This window comes from Dermacentor andersoni, chromosome 10 (assembly GCF_023375885.2).
Source record: "Dermacentor andersoni chromosome 10, qqDerAnde1_hic_scaffold, whole genome shotgun sequence".
NCBI classification, from domain to species: Eukaryota; Metazoa; Arthropoda; class Arachnida; order Ixodida; family Ixodidae; genus Dermacentor; species Dermacentor andersoni.
In genome coordinates, this window is record NC_092823.1 from 17334155 (window position 1) to 17355421 (window position 21267).

A 21267-nucleotide genomic window follows, 5' to 3' on the forward strand; every position below is an offset into this window, starting at 1 on the left:
GTCTGTGAAACAGCATCATGTCATAGAAACGGGAGTTGAGAAAATAGTCATTAATGTCTGCCATCTTTGCTGCTGCGGCTCCGCTTCATGCTACTTGTAAATGGGGCAGATAAACCTCGGATCTGAACAACTCTTCTTAACAATATGATAAAGCTCTGGCGCTGTGAAGAAATAGGCTGGGTGCTTATAGGTTAAGGTTAATGAAGTAAATGCTCAGCAGTTTCATTCTACCTAATAAGGAGCACAGAGTTTAGCTTATTCTCGTGCTTCCATTATTGGTGGCTGAAAGTTGCACAAGAATGCACACACTCTAAACAAGCTGCTTGCTAGATCTAGCACATTAAGTGGAATTGGTTTATCAAAAATATGAAATTCTTTAATGCACCGTATAACTCTCTCAACATGGGTGCGAGCACTGGCAACCTTTCTGGTTGCTTTAACCTGCTCTGGTGTGAACTGTGGAGTTCTTCTAAAAGGTGGCCCATAGAGTCTCACACCTGGGGGTAAGACAGCTTCCAGACAGAAGCCCTTGTCAGCCATTACACCATCGCCTCGCTGCAGAAGTTGAAGCAGGCCACTGGTTTCCACAATCTCTCTGTCACTCACATGCCCTCCCCAAAGGTCTGGCAGAAATGACACATAGCCGTCTGGTGTCACCCCAACCAGTGCTCTACATGTGTTAAAATGTTTGTACGAGGAAAATGTCTGTCCTTGAGCAGACAGCATAGATGGCTTCTGTATTCTAACCTCGGTGCAGTCAAGCACTATTCTGGTATCAGGAAATGTCCTGAATGATTAAGGCGTATGTTCTTTTGTTTCCTCTAGTGTTGGAAATCTGTTTATGGCAGTAAGTTGCCTATCCAGAAAGTTCACCCACGTGCAAAAGATGCGGCTAACAGTGGCTTCCGATACTCCGAAGTTTCTGGCCACCTCGTTTGAGCAGGTCCCTGTCCTTCAACGATACAAAGCCATGAATATTTCATCTTTTAATGTCAGCTGCCTTTCATTGACGCTACTACTCTGCCTATCTGAACAATCCCAGTATTTCATTTTACTGTAGTTTGGCTGTAGAAGACTGTACAGAGCAGCAAACTCTGCCTTGTTTGAAAGTCCTGTGTAAAATTTAAAAGAAGCAGGATCAATGTTCTCTAATGAGAGAGTGCATTTCTCTAAACTCCTATATGCTGCTTTCAGTTTAGCATTTTCATTTCTTAGTTTCATATTTTCCCAGAGCAATTTGTTCATTACTTCCGTGCCAGCGATAGCATTTGCTTGGTCAGAGCACATTGCATTTTCAGAGCACATTTCCATTTGGCAGCCGGTCCCCAAAGCTGCCCCATCATCTTGAAGGAGCAGAAGTCCTAACATAGCACCATCTACATGTGCGCCTGCGAATGACAAGTACAGAAAGTAATGTGGTAGTATCTATTGGGGACATACCGACGAGACACTACATATATATGTACCTCAAGTGGTATTCAAAAGACTAAATAACACAGTAATACAGTACCATCATATTGCTTCAAAAAACCAAATTGCGTGAGTTGTTTTCCTGTTCCGTAAGATAAACTAAATCGGGAACTCCTAAAACATCCAGCAAACATTGGTTGATGGTTCTGAAAGTTGTGTGTGGTTGTTGCGGCATTAAATTAAGCAAATAAGGTAGAACTACTGAGTTTGTTAATGCTGAGGAATACCAACCTGTATCACAGGAGAAGCTTGCACACGCAGCAGCCGGACTGGAACACTGTGCAGTGTGAATATCTGTGAACAAAGTAAAGGCCTGTAAACATAGCGGTGAGGAAGTGCCCTTGCACCAAATGAAAAAGAAAAATCATGTTTACCTCCTTCATTTTGAGGATAATTAAGGTACCGTAACCTGCATGGTGAGGACGGTGATAAGAAAAAGCTTTAATCTTGCACATGTTTTGTATCTCCAAATTCTGATTTAAGCGAAAGAAACGCACATGGCCTATACTAGCGTTTTTGTTACACTAGAGAATGTCTGATAAGTGGATATTCAGCAAACCATTTTAATCATTTAATGTATGTTAAAGTGACATCTTAAATTACTTTTAATTGCCTTTTGTAGAAATGCACACTCCAGGGCCTGAAATTAAAGTACGTTGAAGAGTGATGTGAACTATATTAGGGCATAACAGTTTAAAGCAGAAATGCTGCTCAGTCAATTCACTCTACTCACCGTCGCAACTCTGTGTGACTGCAGAAAGCACACCTGGTGAAGCAGCCCCTAAGAGATAAAATGACACCATGTTTATGTAGGCAACGAAACGAGCAGGTTATACCATTACACTGGGGAAGCAGCTTGACTGGCGAATGCATAGATTACATTTCCTACGCACTCCGTAATAATGTTCAATTTTTATCCCCTTAACAGTAAGCCAAGCGTTCGACCTTTTCACCTTTTTCGAGAGCCGTACACATGCTCGCTGTTGTATCGCAATTTTATGATTTCCCTCTTGATTATTGCCATTACCGAACCACACAAACCTTCACTGTGCTCGTCGGTTGACACGTACGGGCACGCTCGTCGAAGTGTTACGTCATCATCATCATCATCAGCCTGGTTACCCACTGCAGGGCAAAGGCCTCTCCCATACTTCTCCAACTGCCCCGGTCATGTACTAATTGTGTCCATGTTGACCCTCCAAACTTCCTAATCTCATCTGCCCACCTAACTTTCTGTCGCCCCCTGCTACGCTTCTCTTCCCTCGGAATCCAGTCCGTAACCCTTAATGACCATCGGTTATCTTCCCTCCTCATTACATGTCCTGCCCATGCCCATTTCTTTTTCTTGATTTCAACTAAGATGTCATTAACGCGCGTTTGTTCCCTCACCCAATCTGCTCTTTTCTTATCCCTTAATGTTACACCTATCATTCTTCTTTCCATAGCGTGTTACGTATGACGATAATAACAGATTTCATCGTTGCTGACATTACACCAACGCGCTACCGACGAGTAGACGCGAAGAAAGCCTCCTTCGATAAGACTTGGGTACACTGGCGTATACGACGTGCTGAGGCCATGTTCTCAACACCTCTGCACCGATCGAGCCCGCTATAGACTTCGTTGATAGCTGCTGTACACGCAAGAAATGGCACGCACCTTGCCGAAGACGCTTTGCTGACCTCTTCATCGCCCGTTGAAAACGGCGTAACCCGCGGGTCTGTTTATCCTGATTGTTAGCAAATGTGAACAATGTTGGCACGAAGTCCGGGTGCCGTGGCGACATCGAAGGTGATCCTGTTAAAAGAAGTTTTTGTCATACGTAGAAGGCTAAAATGTGTTAATAACGTGTCCGTACCTGTCACAAAGTGTTTTCCGCAGATCGTTGACACTGTCGACGACTTCCAAGGGCAGCCGCTCGAGTCCAGTCGTCTGACAGCCCTAATCCAAGCTTCGCGTCGTTTGCGATCTCTCGCGGCACTCGGAAATCGGAAAAAACCGACGCAACCGCCCTTTTCAAATGTGGAGTTGCAGCCGTACGCTACGCACGTTGTCGGCATTGTGCCCACGTCGAGATTTTGTCAAGCTGGAGAAATTTATTCGCACGTTGGTTCGCTGCTTCGAGCGCGTGTATCCTGCGCGCTTGCTTGCTTGTGCTGCCCGGCTCCCCTTCCAAAACGCTTTGCGACTAGGGCCCGGCGCATGCGCAGTGAGGCCATGAAAGAGACGGATTGCTGAAATATCCCAGCGGGCAAACGCTTACGCACAGCAGCTAGACGCAGCGAGTTAGGCGAGTTTTAGCGACTCACTTCGCGAAACGTTACACACCTCCAAGACGGGTGATACTTCGCAGCATAATGGAACCAGGAAAAACCAAAACGGCCAATAACCGTACCCTTCAAAAGCTTGCCGGAGAATTTTCAGGAACAGATCACGCCCTCCTCACTAAGCTTAAAGAGAAGTACGTAGGAGCAGTAATCACTCCCCCATGCAACTTGCCATACCAAGGGCAAGAAAACGCGGTGCTACACGCCCCGATAACTAAGGCGGAACTCTTCGCGGCAGCGCAAGCTGCGAAGAGAAATACTGCTCCAGGACCAGATCAGCTCACAAATGCTATGATCCGGAACCTGAGTGACGAGCACCTAGAACAGCTTACTCGGCATTTTTATGAACATGAGAGGGGCGTAGTTCCGCAATAGTGGAAGGAGGCCAAAATCGTGCTTATTCCGAAAGCAGGAAAGCCTCATGATCTACAAAATCTCGGACCGATATCACTAACTTCCTGTCTTGGCAAATTATTTGAGAAGGTGATCCACACACGTCTCACGTCTTACATTGAAGACCGCAACCCATTTCCCAAAGACATATTCGGCTTTCGTCAACATTTGTCGACACAAGATGTTTTCCTGCTACTTCGCGAAGAATTTCTTTGCAACACCACGGTTGGTGCAGAACATCTCGTCCTAGCTCTTGATTTGAAAAGCGCATTCGACACTATTTCACATGAACTTTACTTATCTGAGCTAAATGACCCCGGCTGTGGACAAATAATCTATGACTACGCCCGCTCTATCCGGACCTCTCGCATCGCGACAATAGGCATCGGCACTACGCGCTCAGACCCTTTTCCCATGCCCAATAGAGGTACACCGCAAGGGGTGATACTCCCTCCCTCCCCCCTCCTTCTCTTCAATATCGGTGTGAGACGCTTAGCCAAAATGCTCGACGTCATACCCGGGCTGGGGTACGCGTTGTATGGAGACGATATTACCCTATGGGAACCAGCAGCTTGTTAGGACAAAAACAACAAATCCTGCAAGAAGCAGCGACCGTTGTTGAAACCTTCGCTCGCAGCAGCGGAATGAGCTGCGCTCCCGATAAATCAGAACTGATCAGGATCCGAGATCGAGGCCGTCAAACTCACGAGCTGGTCAACCTCTTGCTAGGAGACAGCCAGATAAGGGAGGTCCAGAAAATGCTAGTCCTCGAACTGTGGCTGCAAAGCAACAAACGAGTAGACCACACCATTAAAACCCTTAGGACTACGGTGAAACAGATCCCCCGTATGATTCATAGAGTAACTTATCATGTAAAAGGCTTCAAGGTAACAGACGATCCGGCTCCTTCAGGCTTTTGTTCTAAGTCTTCTCACATATAGCCTCCCTTTCCAAGAACCCACGAAAACGGAACTAAAAGCCCTAGATGCGTTGATCAGAACATCGTACAAAGCGGCTATCGGCCTACCACAGATAACCTCTACTGAACGCCTGCTGGCCCTCGGGATTCACAATAACTACGAGGAGCTACGGGCAGCGACGCTCATATCTCAATGGGAGAGGCTGAGCTTAACCTCCTCTGGCAGAAAATTACTTTGCCGCGTAGGTTACCCTACTCGTCCACAGTATGCGGGAGAAGAACTCGAATCTCTGCCCAAAGTCCTTCGTGAAAGGATCATAGTAGCCGCAATCCCTAAGAACATGAGTCCGAAATACCACCGGGGTCGTAGAAGCGCTCGAGCTCGAAAGTTAATGCAGCAATTCGGTGGAAACCCGGATACAGTCTACACAGATGTCGCTCGATGTGGTGCTTACAAGTACGCCCTCGCAGTAGTAGGAGCGGCCGCAGATCAAGGGCTTGTGACTTGCGCCACGGCTAGAGCTGCATCTGCGAATACCGCAGAAGCCATCGGGACGCTCTGGGACAATCGTCGATAACTCCTACAGATTCCTAAGTCGCATGTAGACTCTTCCTCACCGGGAGGTTACCACACAGCACCACTCACCTATTAGGACCCAACCTAACGCAGAAACACATGATCATCTGGTGCCCGGGTCACGCAGGACTCGAGGGCAGTGAGAGAGCAAACGGCACAGCTCGTGCTTTTGTCAACCGAGTGGCCGTCCACTCTGACGAAAACCTGTTCTTACCACGATACATCCTTGAGCACCAACGGCGCGAGCGAAGAAAGTACAGTCCACCACACCTATCCAGGCGGGATTCTTATGACTGGCGTCGAATACAGACGCACACATTTCCAAACCTTTATATGAAACATGCCATTCACCCAACGCTGTACAGCGTTCGCTGTCCTTGGTGCGGAGGCCGGCCAACTATCGCCCACATTACGTGGGATTGCCAGAACAGGCCACCCAAAATTAATGCACCAAAAATAGCCGGCAAACTTTCCGAAAGGGAGCAGTGGGAGACTTGGCTCGCCAGCGAGGATCGGGAGAGGCAACTAGCGCTCCTCGACCAGGCACGGGGGACCGCTCAAGCAAGTGGGGCCCTGGACTAGGGACTCCACCCACTCGCTTTCTGCACTTTATTTTTTAATAAACATTTTGATATATATTTTGCCGTGGTTTCTAGTGCAATAATTCTGGGTGTTGTTTTATCTGGTCATTCCATATACTTTTGCGCACAATCCCTTTAGCTTTTGTGGTGCTGTGATGACCACTCGTGCGCCGTACGTAGCAGCTACTTCTTTCAGTCGATGTGACCCTGTGTGCATTTAAGACATGGTTATGAAAGATTTTCCCCTTGCGTCTTCCTTGGGACCTTGCTCACCAGGGCTTCTTTGAAGCAAAGCATTCATGATGGAAGCTATGAAATGATGCGGGAATTTGCTCCTCTTCAAGCCCTCGACCTGTATCCGAGCGCCGACTCCCACCGTATGCTGGCGTGACATCCTTGTAGCCTCCAGCAGGCACGCGGTGGCAACGCTTCTCTTCATTATTTTTGACTGCCCCGAGTCATCTGGCAAAGTTATTTTTTCACTTGTCTTCTAGGTCCACCATGTTTGCTGGTTGTCAAAGGTTAAATATTGGTCTAGAAATTGAAGCCAATCCTCGCGCGGCAGTTCGAACGTTAACTGGAGCCCGTTGTGTTCATCGTGGACAAGCCTGAGCACCTCGTTCTTGCAGCTCTCAGCAAATTTTGAAACAGGTAGACAGACAAGGACGTCATCTACGCACCGGAATCATATGGTTACCCCTAGTTTTGTTAGCGGCTCTTGCAGTTTCCTGTTCCCTCTGCCCAGGAACAGAACAGAGAGAACAAGGGTGATTTGGGAACCGATGCAAATGCCATCTTTTTGCCGGCAGGTCTTGTCATTGTAGCACAGAAACAGGGACTCTAAATAGATGCGCAGGAGGTCAATAAACTTGTTCGACGTGCTTCCAAATTTGTTCTGGAGTTTTACAACGCCATATATATATATATATATATATATATATATATATATATATATATATATATATATATATATATATATATATATATATATATATATATATACAGTTAAATTAAATGTTCTGTAGGTCCGGTGTACAGGTAGTTCAAGAAACGAAGGTGCACACTTACGAAAATTGCATCTTTATTGCTTGTAACGTTTCGGCCGTGGCACGGCCTTCGTCAGAATATGTTTATTCTGACGAAGGCCGTACCGCGGCCGAAACGTTAAAAACATTAACGATGCAATTTTAGTAAGTGTGCACCTTCGTTTCTTCAACTATATATATATATATATATATTGCACTTGAACAAACTTCGTTTGACCTCGAAGAATTGAGCACTGAAGTGACGGCGTTATATGAGTATATACAAGACCTCATAGTTGCAGACAGTTCAATTTCACAGCCTGAGTCCTCTCGGTGGTGTAATCTTCCATCGTGTATTGGCTATCACTAATACTGCTCCGCCTCGCCGGTGAAACTGCAGCCTCGCTTTCCTTTTCTTTTCTCTTTCAGTCCGAGTATAACCGCTGCTGCGCATGACTGTTGTTAATTATGATTTCAAGTGAATCAAACTTGGCCTTATTACGGTGACTCAGCGAATTATAGTGTTTCCCAACTATGATGCACCAAGACTTTAAAAAAAGAGCAGTTGCATTACTCGAAGGCAACCTAATGTATATTGTTTCCAGTACAGTGGAGTAGCCGCCAGTAATTTTTTTAATGAGATTTAATTCAGTAGTTGTAAATAATTATCTAACTCGAGAAGCACTTTCCTAACTTTCAAACTGTCGATGAGGCATTTGTAGGCTCCCAAAATGACATCCAACGGTGGTGCTTTCAGCGACGTTCTAATTGCGTACAATTTTTTCCGAATGGCAAGGAAGCCTCACGAAGTATGAAAAATACCACGTGATTGCTCTCCCACCCTCATCAGGAAGCAGCAGCCTCAAATAAGCTGATTTAAAGCAACTGCGCCGCCTGTCGCAAGCCCGAAGTGACAGCGCATCACCTTGATAATGCACGGAAGGAGCATCAACAGCAGGTTCCGTGGCTTCGCAACTATTGCTTCCTCTCATTTTACGCCACACTTATTATCCGTCTCTCAAGGCCGACTGATCACATTGATAGCAAAAGCTCCTTGATACTGGGGCCGAAACGCCGCTCTGACCACGCACGAAGCGAGAAAAGCCATTTAATAGGCATAGCACGTTTCAACATCCCAGCTTTGCTCGCACCGCGTCGACAGAGTGCTTGTGCATGTATATTTCGCCCCAGCAACTTGCTTCGGACGAAAGCCAAATTAAAGCAACGATTTTAGTTTTAATGAGAGTGAATGTGTGCTGGAAAAACAGGTTCGTGGCTTTAAGTGAAAGTCAAATAAACAGACCGGGAAGCGACCCACGTGTTGAGAAAAGGCAAAACCGACGCGCTCAAGGAAGTAAATAACCACTTCTACGTGAGCCGAGTTGGCGATCGGGACGCCTGCACAAAAAAAAAAAAAGCAGCAGACTTCAGTGTCCGCTTATTATCTATCAATTCGTAAGCGCCGTTGAACACCAGCTGTCGCCTAGAGGGCGTGTTCGAATAGGTCTCCTTTCGCAGATACGCAGTGCTCAGTCCGCTTTATCACATCTTCTGTGGCTTTTTTGATGACCCACGCTAGGATTCCAGGACAGACATCCGTTATCCTTGCCTTGAGCTCATCTGGCGTCGTCGTTTTGATCACGTAAACACGATCTTTCACATAACCTCAAAGAAATAAATCAAATAGATAGAGGTCAGGTGGCCTAGCCGGCCAATAAACAGGCCCGTCCCTTCCAATCTATTGCGCATGAAAACTCGCATCCAGCCAGTTGCGTGCTCGGCTGCTGCGGTGCGCTGACGCCCTATCTTGACACCACAGAAGTGGAAGGTGTCACAGTGGTGCTTCGCTGAGAAACCCATCCACTACTCCAAGTGTTTTGTCCACGCAACCCTATCCAGTCAATGTGTGATCGAAGAAGATGGGAACGATTATAGCACCGGCGTAAATTCCAAACCACACATTGAGAGACCACTGGTACTGGTGCAGAGTGCGTTTTACGCAGTGTGCATTGGAGTTGCTCCAATTGTGTGCATCGTGTTTCATTTACCTGGCCGTTCTGCAAAAATTGGCTTCTTCTGTGCACATGATTATTGATCAAAAAGTCCGGTGACTCATCAGCTTTTGCGAGGACCCAATTCGGGAAATCTAGACGATTTTACAGGTCCTTCATAGCACTGGTGCTGGGGAAGGTGGTACGGGTGAAAAGTCGTCATTTAGGATCCTCCAAATTGACGACTTGGAAATTGGTGCCTGGGCGGCGACGTCCCGCACGCTAGCATGAGGGTTTGAGCCCATAAATGTTAGAACATCCGTGCGCAGCCTAGGACTCAAAGATGGAATTCTCCGCTGCTGTTTCTTGAAGCTGCCCGTTCGTCTCAGGTTTTCATAATTTCTGGTGATAGTCGATGCGTTTGGTCTACCGCCACACTTCCATGGCTGATATATACATTTGCGGCCTTCCTGTTGTTGCCATTTGCAGATCCTAAGGCAAGGATTATGTTTACCTTCATACAGGCTCAGTTCCTTGGTACAGGCTCAGTTCGACATGACTGGCGAATCGGGAAGGTCATTCCAGTTTTCAAGAAAGGTGACAGATCATCCCGAGGTAATTACCGACCCATTTCGTTAACCAGTGTGTGCTCTAAGATCATGGAACACGTCATTTACTCTAATATTGCCACATTTCTAACATCGGCCAACTTTTTTTCATCCAAACCAACGCGGATTCTGGAAAGACCACTCATGCGAAACCCAATTAGCTTTGTTCCTGCATGACATTCATTCCTATCTTAACCGCAATATCCCAACTGATGCGCTATTTCTAGATTTCGAGAAAGCTTTCGATAAAGTACCCCATTCCCGCCTTTTACTTAAAATGTCTCTGTTAAACATTTATCCTAGTGTCTTGAACTGGATTCGAAGCTTTTTAACTGAGCGCATGCAATTTGTTTCCGCTAATGGCTTCTCAGCATCCTACTCACACGTTCTTTCAGGAGTACCTCAAGGCACAGTTCTTGGCCCCTTGCTCTTTCTAATATACATTAACGACTTGCCTTCCACAGTAACATCTAGTATCCGCCTTTTCGCGGATGATTGCGTACTCTACCGCCCCATAACTAACGCCGAGGATGCTTACATCCTCAAAAATGACCTGGATAACATACAGCAGTGGTGCACTAGGTGGCTAATGTCCCTAAATACTACAAAGACCGTACAAATTTCTTTTCACCGCCGCCGTAATTATACTCCGCCCACTTATAGAATTAACGATACTGCCATTATTTCCACTAACTCTTTTAAGTATCTTGGCATTAACCTTGCTAGCGACTTGTCATGGTCTTGCCACATTAACCACATAATAAATTCATCTAATCGAGCAGTTGGGTATCTCCGTCGTAACCTGCGCATGACACTTTCTTCCTTAAAATTACGAGCTTATAAAACATTTGTGCGACCTAAACTTGAATACGCTTGCGCAATATTTGACCGCCATCAGTCTAACCTTATCTCAGCCCTTGAATCTGTTCAGAATCGTGCCACTCGCTTTATTCTTTCAAACTACTCGCGATACTCTAGCATGTCCGCCTTGAAGTTGCAACTAAAACTTCCTCCTCTCGCTCCCCGTCGCCGAATTTCACGTCTCTGCCTTTATCACAGGTTTTTCCATTGTTCGCCCCGTGACAGCAAGCTCATCCTACCAGTACGTCGAACACCCCGCACAGGCCATCCAAACAGCGTCATCCCGCATCGTTCACGAACAACTACATTTCAGAAATCGTTTTTTGTCCACACAGCTCGCGACTGGAATGACCTTCCCTGCGACTTAGCACTAATCCCTGATCCAGCCCATTTCAAGACTGCCATCGAGGAAGCCATGTCATCGTCATGATTCTCATGTAACATTCATTGTTAACCGCCGTTCTTGCGCCCACCCCTCATGTAATGTCCCGCCAGGGACCCTTGAGGTTCAAATAAATAAATAAATAAATAAATAAATAAATAAATCTCATTAGAGAAAGACATGGCGACTGGGAGAGAGAGAGAGAGAAACAACTTTATTCGGTCCACTATAGACGTAAGCAAGCTCCACGTCACCTGGCTAGGCCCACTCGGGGACCATCAGGTGAAACCTGACGGCCCTCTCGCGAGCCCTCTGGACTGCCAGGATTTGAGAGGTCTGATCCTGGGCCTTAATTAACTTCATCATTTCCTCTTGAGTGAAAGGGGGACCGGCAGAGGCGCAGCCCCACAGGACATGTTCGAAGTCCGCATAATCACCACACAGAGGGCAGTCCGGGCTTGGGAACCGTTCGGGGTACATTGTGTGCAGCGCCGCGGGGCTCGGGTAAGTGCTTGTTTGCAGAAGCCTTAGAGTGACTGCCTGGGCCCTGCACAGCGAGGAGTGCGGCGAAGGTAGGAGTCTTCTTGACATATAATTATATTTGCAGATTTCGTTGTACGATCGAGTAGAGAGGCTCGGGTCGCCCAGGAGAGGACGCGTTGCCCAGCGCACGGTCAGTCAAACCTCGTGCAGCCGAGTGCGCCTCCTCGTTGGGGTTGATCGAGGCACCCTCAATGGTTCCAAGGTGCGCAGGGAACCAGGCCAAAGAGTGATGTTTCATGTCTTTGGCACTTTGGATGATACGTAGGGCCTGGGGAGCCACCATTCCCATCTGAAAGGCCCTGACAGCGGCCTTGGAATCAGAATAAATCGTGTCGTGTACACTGTCCGTTAATGCAAGAGCAATAGCAACCTGCTCTGCAACGCTGGAATTAGAAGTGCGGACGGTAGCGCAGCTAAGGATTTTAGAATCACCGTCGATGACCACTGAGGAGAAGGCCTTTTCTTGAACATACGAAGCAGCGTCTACGAAGCATGTTCGGTCCTTGTTCAAGCGGGCACTGGCGAGCAGAGCTTTACCCCTGGCTCGTCTTCGTCCTTCGTTGTAGGTGGGATGCATATTTCGTGGCAACCGGTGTATGTAAATCTTGGACCTTACGTCACTAGGCAGCTTCACAGCGTCGAGACTGACGACCGTGGGACGAAAATAAACGCACCTTTAAACCTTTACATTGGCGTTGTCAATTCGCTGTTGTGGCGATCAGCTTTGTGGCAAAAAAATATAATCAGTGGACTTTATCTATGCTAAGACAACAGCTATCACAGCTTGGGACCTATAACGTAAAGCTATTCCAATGTGTATTCTTTCCAATCTCCTGATGCCAAACTTGCGTAACCGCCGACCCAAGCATCGGGAGGTCACCCGCAGTGTTGTCTCAACAGACCAATCAAACGCTCTCCTCGTTCCTAGGAGGTCACTTTTGTTTGCTTGAAAAACGAATAACATTGCCTACACTGAGCGGCTTGTCTTATCTAATTAGCTGACAAGAGGTGACGAGCACGCTCAAGTGGAGAGGGATTCTATGGGGCCTAGCCACTGCATTGAAAATCGATAACCGGATACAGAGGGTAGTGCCGGCCCCTTCGATTGGTCCGCTTTCCCTTACTTAGATTGCGATGGCTGGTGGAAAATCGCGGAGGCATGCAATGGAAGCTTAAGAATGACGCTAAAACGGATCCTCAGCAAAGAAGAGTTGGCAGAACGAGGTCGTAAACGTGCCTAAAGTGATCGAAAACTTTACACGGCCACGCAAGAAGCTTTATTGTACGCTAATAAACCCATGCTCTCCGGCAGGCGCGAGTTGTCAGTGTCCGAGGGATCGGCGGCAGCCATCTTTTATTCCTTTCGGAACGGGGCAGCCTGTGGCTATTCAGGAGAAAATTTAGTTTTGTTCGGCATATTATTACATTTTTAACGCGTACAGGTCACTTTGACGTGGTGAGTTCTCGCGGTTTTATGACGTCGCTTGACAGGAAAGTGTAGTGGGTGCAGCCCGAAAACTTTTCACCAATAGCCGAGGGCTAATGGCGAAAAGCCGTCGAATTAGAAATAACTATTTTCTTTTGTTTGGTCAAATCATTCATAATCAGTGTGTACACGTCCTGTCAGATGGGGGGCTATCAGGGCTTTCCTGACGTCGCGTGACAGACGGGTGAAGTGGCGGTGGTCAAAAAAGTTTTTGGCGAATCGCGGAGGGCTTATTGCTGAATTGTAATAGAAAAGGTTGGAACAGTTTTACGTTATAAGGCCCCTTGTTTCCAACTAACACCAAGCGCAACGTGTTACTTCGGTCGGGGCGTGGCAGATAAGGCACTAGCTCGATCACGATATTTTTTCTTTATTTCCTTTAGCTCAGAGGGAGCCTGTTCGAGAGTGCTGCTTTATGATCCAGGTGGGAGCGCAGTCACGTGGTATTCTTCATATTTCGCGAGATTTATTTACCAGTCGGAAAAAAATTAGTACGCAATTAGTGCATCGCTGAAAATACCGCACTTAGATGTCCTTTGCTGTGCCTTCAAATTCCTCATTGACACTTTGGTAATCAGGATAGTACGTCTCGAGTTAGATAATTAATTACAGTTACCTAATTAAATCTGAGTAACGAAGACATTATTGGCAGCTACTCCACTGTACTGTAATTAATATGCACTCGGTTTTTTAGGAGTAACGCATTGCTTTTTTTAAATCTTGGTGTATCATAGTAAATTGGGACACCCTTTATATATTTATGACCTTTACATGGAAGTGACGACGTTTCATCTCTAATAAATGTTGTAAATTATTCGAAATGTCTTTTTTTCATCAGTCGTTAGCATTGCTTACTGGAAAGAGACGCGACACTGAGACACACAACATTCACCTGCATTTGACAGGCCATTTATAACACTCTGCAGAAGGGGACACTGAAACCTATAGATTTATCGTGGTCAAAAAAGCACACAAAGCAATTTGAAGTGTTGTGAACATAGATCAACAAACTGATTCTCTAGACATAGGCTATCCATACTTTTAGAAATGATTTTTCATTTTTCATCTTCTTCAAAAATATAATAAACTGTGTCCTGTGTGAATTTTTAAATATATTGTGTGTGTACACCGTGTTTACAGTGGAAATTTAGAACAATGTTGAAGTGTGAAAATACGGATGAGGCAGCCGCCGCTAGTGCTTCTAATGCGCTTGTCGTCCTATTGTCAGTATTTGCAGAAATAAAGCGAAATTATGAATTAAAAGCCGTGCACGTCCGCGCCAAGAATGATGCCGTAATCTATACGCCCCAGTAAAATTTCAAGTGAAAAGGTCAAGGAAAGTCGAAAGAAACCTCAAATGATGTGGGTAACAAACCTCTGGTAATGGCACTTTATGTGTGTGTCTGGGCCCCAAAACTCTGGAGGCGGCTCGGGCCCTGAAGGCCCCCCGTAGTCGGCGCCTGTGGGCTTGCTGATCCTCAGCAAATTTACAACTTTTTTAGAATTTGAGATCAGGAAAGGACGCTTGACGTCGAGTTTAACCAAATGTTTTTAGAGGTGCATAGCCAATATGGTCTGTCAGGTTGCAGTGTCTTGCACAATCGCTCTGAAAGGAGTTCCTGTTTTGTGGGTTTTTTCGGAGAATAATGGCGTCAATGTCAAACCCTTACTTGCTCTGACTGCCTTTCCTGCCCTGCTTTTTTCTTAAGATAGCCTTCTTTCCGTCATCTCCGACAACTGCTTGGAGTTCTTGCTTAAAGCGTCGGCTGCTCTATGATCGTAGTCGCTCTGTTCTAAGCTCACAAACTCTCCTGTTTTGTCCGCCGCCAGCAGCTTGCACTCGTTATACTTCAGCCATTCAGTGGTTCCCCCGGATTATGTGGCTTTTCCTTGCTAGGCAGGTTTTCGAGAGCCGTCTGAATGCAGTCCTCGGCGTTGCCCACGCATTTTTCTTTTTCTTCGTCCGGTATTTTGCTTCCTTTATCATGGGCTAAGGCCACCAAGTCGTTGGGAGATTGACTTGGCTCCATGGCAAATTTAGGCCCTTTTTCTAGCATCCTTTAGACGTGGTCCGGCATCCCGTGTCTCGTAAGATTGGAGACGCTTTCGGGCTGACCCTTAGGCGGAGGTGGCTTCCTATGTAAAAGCCTTATTAGTAACCAAGTCCATAGCACCTCGCTTCTTCTGTTTGCCACATCCAGAAAAAACTGGAAGTTTGACGGATCCGACGGCAAGCAAGTGGCGCAGGTAACCTTAGTGGTCAGCTTAAAAACTGCACTTGTCGTCAAGCCTCCTGCCTTAGCATTTTGCACGTGCGTCTGCAAATGGCCTCTTATGGAGACAGCCTTCTCTAGAGACACCCGATCACTTCCGGTGTCACGCCGTTGCTGAGGACGTATGTCGTAGCTCGGGCCCGGCATCTTGCTTCTGCGATGTAGTCGATGCACACACATACATGGGTAAAGGGATGGAGTTCGTTGAAAAGAAGGCCCATTGTACTTGAAATGCAACTAACGAAAATTCAGAGTGGGCAAGCTGGTTCGACATAATTAGCACTGCTGCGCAGAGCGACGACGGGACAGGACATAAGCGAGAAAATAACACACAACACCTGAGCGCAAACTATCAACTGGCTTATTTTTCAGCAAAACGAAGCGTACATACAGCCTACTCAAATGCGCAGGGATGCTGTTTCCGGTCTACCTACGCCCCGATTGTCAGTAATTAGGCTAATCTTTATTGCTGAGTGAAATAGATGGCGCGCTGACACATGAGCCCTGTGGGTCCATCTCGCGGTTATATGCTTCCACGACTTATATTTTTGCTTGGTTTCTACTTTTAAGCAAAATCACCATCTTGTTTAAAGTAGCCCAGCCCTTGCATGAAGCGCAATGTGTGGCTAGATGCCCTGGTGCTTGAATAAGACTGCAGTTGTAACTATGTTTGCTCAGTCTGTCACGCGGGCCAAACAGGCAGCTGCCTGTTTGGCCCGCGTATTCAGCCCCACATGACAAAGGTATCCTGCAGACCACTCCCGTCGCGCAGTCACTAAATCTATTGTCATTATTCTTAGTGTCCGATTCATGGAGCTAAATTCTTTTTTTTTCACTTCTTGTCTTATAGGTCCAGCAAGAATGCTGGATAGTGAAGTGAAAAATAGTGAAGAGAAGCGTTGCCACTGCGTGGCTGCTGGAGCCTACAGTGAAGTCATGCGAACACACGGTGTTCAAATGCAAATCAAGTGCTTGAAGAGACGCAAATACTTGCACCATTTCATAGCTTCCATCACGAATGCTTTGCATGAAAGAAGCCCTGGTAAGCAAGTCCCAAGGAAGACGCGAGAGGCAAACTTTGCATAACCATGCCTACATGCACACAGTATCACACCTACTGAAAAATGTAGCTGGTACATATGGCCTAAGAGTGGTCCTCACAGCACCACAAAACCTAAAGGGATTGTGCGCAAAAGTAAATAGATTGACAAGATAAAAAAACAACCAGAAAGCATGCGCTACAAACCACGACAAAAGATTTATTGACTGGGCGACTGGAGTGGTCTACAGGATACCTTTGTGTTATGGGCCTGATTGCATGTGCCAAAGAGGCAGGTGCGTAAACGACAGACTGCGCGAACATCATTGCAACTGCAGCCTGATACACGCACTAAGGCACCTAGCCACTCATTGCGCTTCATGTAAGTGCAAGACTATCTTCCACAAGACGGTTATTCTTCTGAAAAGTAGGAACCAAAGAAAAAGAGAAGTCTTCGAAGCATACAGCCTCAAGATGGACCCACAGCGCTCCTGTGTGAACGTGTTTTCTATTTCACTCTGCAATAAAGAGATTAGCATAATCACTCACATAGGTATAACTATAGGTATAGGAGGACATAGGTAGGCCCGAAACAGCCATGCGAGTAGCCTATATGTACGCTTCGTTTGCTGAAAAATAAACCAGTTGATAGTTTGCACGCAGGTGTCGTGTAGTTTCCTCGTTGAAGTCCTGCCTTTTTCGTCGCTCTGCGCTACAGCGTTAATTACGTACATTCCATTGTATTTTGGCGGCGAGCGACCACATAGACCGGTAAAGCCTCGGGCTCTCGCGAGAGAAAAAAAAACCGACACTCGCTCTCTTAACGTAGCATTTTTTTAATGCCTTTTTGGAACGTTAGCCCGTGCCGGAGCGTGCCAGCCGCTCGTGCCTCGTGTGGACGCGAGCGTCTACGTAACTCTCATGCGACGCCGATGTTGCTGCCGCTAACGAGGTCTCCCCGCCTAGAGAGGAGGAAAACTCGACGAACGATGGACAGTCCACGTGACGCGGCGTGTCTTGGAGTTGGTCTTGGGTGTCACGTACGAAGGCGGCGTCGAAGGATGCAGGAATGTTGCGTCGCATATTGGTGGAGCAGATGGCGCGGGTGCTTCAATGTAAGCGGGTTTGAGACGTTCCAGGGCAATTGTGTCTGAGCGGCCGTTGACATTCACGACAAAAGTCGTCGGACGACGCTCGAGAACACAATTTGGCCCGGAGTAATGTGGCTGCAAAGGCTTCCGCAAGGCACAGTTACGCAAGAAAATGTGGGTAGCAGAGGTGAGTGCGGGCGAGAGAGAGAGAGAATAGAGACTTTTAGCTCAGCGGGTTTACGTTTCGCTCTGCTCGCGGTCTCCACCATTGCGCCAGCGGAGCGGCTCGCGAAAAAAGAATTTTAGCCCGGCGGATCACTAACCCGCTCGAGCGGGGTAAAGAGCGGGGCGCTCTGCTGCCCCACGTAGTGGTCCGAATAGGAGTTACTGAGAAATGAATTTGAATTACGCTTGCTTTCATTATGCAAGAAATGTTGAATAAAGATATATTACATGTTCTCAGTACATTATTTGTTAATAATGTACTGAGTACTAATGTACGGGTCAGCGCCGCAGTCGCCGTCGTCGATACAGAACTACCGGCGTTCATGTTCGCGGCTGCCATCTTGCATTTCCCATACACGCCCGCGTGCGCTTACGCACGCTCGCGCGCTGCGTATACCCTCCGCTGGGGAGTGCTTTCCAGCGGACGTAAACGCTGCTCCGTAAAACCGCTGGCCGCCTCAGCGTGGTGCGCATGCGCAGTCGCGTCTCCGCTCGCCCGCTCCGCTCCGCTGGCCGTAAACCCGCTGGGCTAAAACTCTCTAATAAACATTTATTTCGTAAAGCAAGTAGAAAATTTCCTCGATGAGTGCGATCCTCAGTCCAGGGCTCCACTGCCATGCGCGACTTCGCGAGCCCGCTGGATCAGCCGTTGCTGTTCCTGCTGGCTTGTGCTGAGCAGCGCAGACTCCAAAGAGGAAAGGCTAGGGTTGGGTATAGGAGGAACACCTGAAGAGTTAGGGCATTCCCATATGGAGTGATACACCGTGGGTTTGGCCCCACAGTGGGGACAATAGGAAGGGTACAGGGTGGGATGAAAGATATGTAGCATGTGGAGACAAGGAAATGAATTGGTCTGCAGTTGCCGCCAGACAGCGGCATCTGCCCTATTAAGCGAAGGATGAGGAGGGGGATAGTTATGGCGACTTTGTCGGTAGTACTCGAGCGTCTCGGTGTACTGTAGGTGCTCTGGCGGTGCATCGTCTGGGTTGGACAGCTCTTCCGATGGTGCCCGGCCAGTCAGACCTCGGGCTACCGCATTAACGCGTTCATTACCATGGAGAGAGGCGTGTCCAGGAGTCCAGACGATACGCACGCTGTGTAACGTGGGAGGGGGACAGAGGAGAGAATTCGATGTGTGTGTGCAGTCACGAGCCCTTGCGCGAAGGCTCGGCAGGCAGCCTGCGAGTCTGTCACTATGGTGATGGGGGTGTCTTGTGCGGAGAGGGTCGAGGCATGGACAATGGCCAGGGCTATGGCCCCTTCCTCTGCTGAGCAGCTGTGCGTTGTTAGAACTGTGGCACACACCCTAAGCGTGCCTGTATTGTCAGTTACAGCTAAACACATGGCCCGCCTCTCTGGGTAGCGGGCCGCGTCAATGTACAAAACCGGTGTAATTGTGGTGTGGTCTCCAAACATGCGTGCCAGGGCCTGAGTTCGGCCGCGTCTACGGCCGGCGTGTCGCTCGGGATGCATATTGCGGGGAATTGTAGCTACTTGTATGCTAGCGCGTAGAGCAGGAGCGAGGCGATATTGTGGGACGTGTGTGGGTGTCTCAGGGACAGGGTATCCAAGGCGAGAGAGTATAGCGCAGCCCTGACGGCTGCGTCTGAGACGTTAGAGCTGACCATTGCGATGAGCCTCCAAAAGGTCGCCTACGGTGTTATGGATACCAAGCTAAAGAAGCCGTTTTGTGGAAGCATGTGGAGGCAGCCCAAGAGCCGCTTTCACTTCCTTCCGCAGAAGGACGTCCATCTTCTGAGTTTGAGTGAGGGTGAGATTCTGATAGGGGAGGTGGTATGTGAGCCGGCTGATTATCAGAGCCTGTACTATGTGGAGGACGTCTTTCTCGCGAAGGCCTCTTCTACGATTAGTAATGCGGTTTATCATATGTGTGACTTGTGCTATCTGCTGACCCGAAAGGTGCGTAGTGTGCGAGGCTTTGCCATCCGACTGAATGTGGAGGCCCAAGATACGGAGTCTAGCTACCTGAGGGATGGGGCTGCCGTGTAAGAACAGGGAGATATTAGGGGATTCGTCGGTTCTGCGGCGCCGCCTGTGCACGAGGAGCAATTCGGATTTCTCGGCTGCACAGGAAAGGCCTCCCGTGGCTGCATAGCTCTGCACGACACGTACAGCTTCCTGGAGAGCATCCTGGATGGCCCCGTCGGATCCCTGGGTTGCCCAGATCGTAACGTCGTCGGCATAGAGAGCGTGCCGGATGGTGGGTATCTGGTCTAGTACGGAGGGCAGCTTAGCCATATCCACGTTGAAGAGGGTGGGCGATAGGATCGAGCCCTGTGGTGTTCCTCTACCTGTGAGTGTGATGACGTCCGACCGGAGCTCTCCTATGCCAATAGTGGCTGTGCGGTCCGACAGGAAAGCTCTGACGTAGTTATAGGTACGTGTGCCGCATTGGGAAGAAGCCAGATTGTCGAGAATTAGATCGTGGGAGACGTTGTCGAAAGCCCCTTTGAGGTCCAGGGCCAGAATAGCTCTGGTTTGTGCTGTAGTGGGGCCATCCACAACGTCCTCCTTAAGCTGCAGCAAAATATCTAGCGTAGAGAGGTTAGGGCGGTAGCCGAAAAGTGTATCCGGAAAGAATTGGCTGTCTTCGAGAAAGGGTTGTAGCCGCGAAAGTACAACGCGCTCGAAGAGTTTACCTACACATGAAGTTAAGGATATAGTTCGGAGATTCTGGAGGGACAGTGGCTTGCCTTGGTTAGGAATTAGCATGATGTCCGCATGGCGCCATCCCTGTGGAAGCGTGCCATTCCTCCAGTGGTCATTGTAGAATGCAGTTAAGTCTTTAATGGCCTCACCATTCAGGGTGCGTAGGAGTGTGTATTGAACCCCTTCAGCCCCGGGTGCAGTGTTCCGCCTAATACCCTGTAAGGCCGCCTTAACCTCGGCTTCTGTAATATCGGCGTCTAGGGAGGTGGCGTCTATGTGTGGGTAGTGTCTGCAGGTAGGGCGGGTGTCTGTAGCAATGTAGCGTTGCTGTAGAGTGTGAAGTAGAGTAGTGTCATCGAGGCCTCATTTGTGGAGGATGGTGCGGACTATGTCGCTAGTGTGTATTTTGGCTTGCGTAGGGTTTAATAATGCGCGGAGTAGCGACCAGGTCCGAGGCGTGCTTAGCGTGCCGCTGAGGCGATCGCAAAGGCTATGCCAATTGTTATTAGTGAGGGTGTTCGCGTAGTCATCTGCCTCCTCGAGTGCGTCGCATCCTCATACGCATCCTCGAGTGCGTCGCCAGTGCAGGCTGCCCCTTGTCACGAAGACGGAGCGGCCACGTGCAATCCTTTGCCTGGTTTCAACATATCACCATTTCCATCTGCCTCACCGTTTCAATGCGACCTACCGGTCCTGGAGTTAACCTGGAAAGATTTGTCGCCATCCAAAGCCCTTCCAGCTAAAACCACCGTCGACGCAGCTCTATGGGCCCGCTGACTGTACCTTGGTGCAGTTCGCTAACCGCT

General features: G+C 48.1%; 1 pseudogene; it reads right to left on the bottom strand.

Moving 5' to 3' along the window:
- Positions 1 to 255: 255 nt before the first annotated feature.
- On the bottom strand, positions 256 to 1050 carry LOC140213423 (uncharacterized; annotated as a pseudogene).
- Positions 1051 to 21267: the final 20217 nt, after the last annotated feature.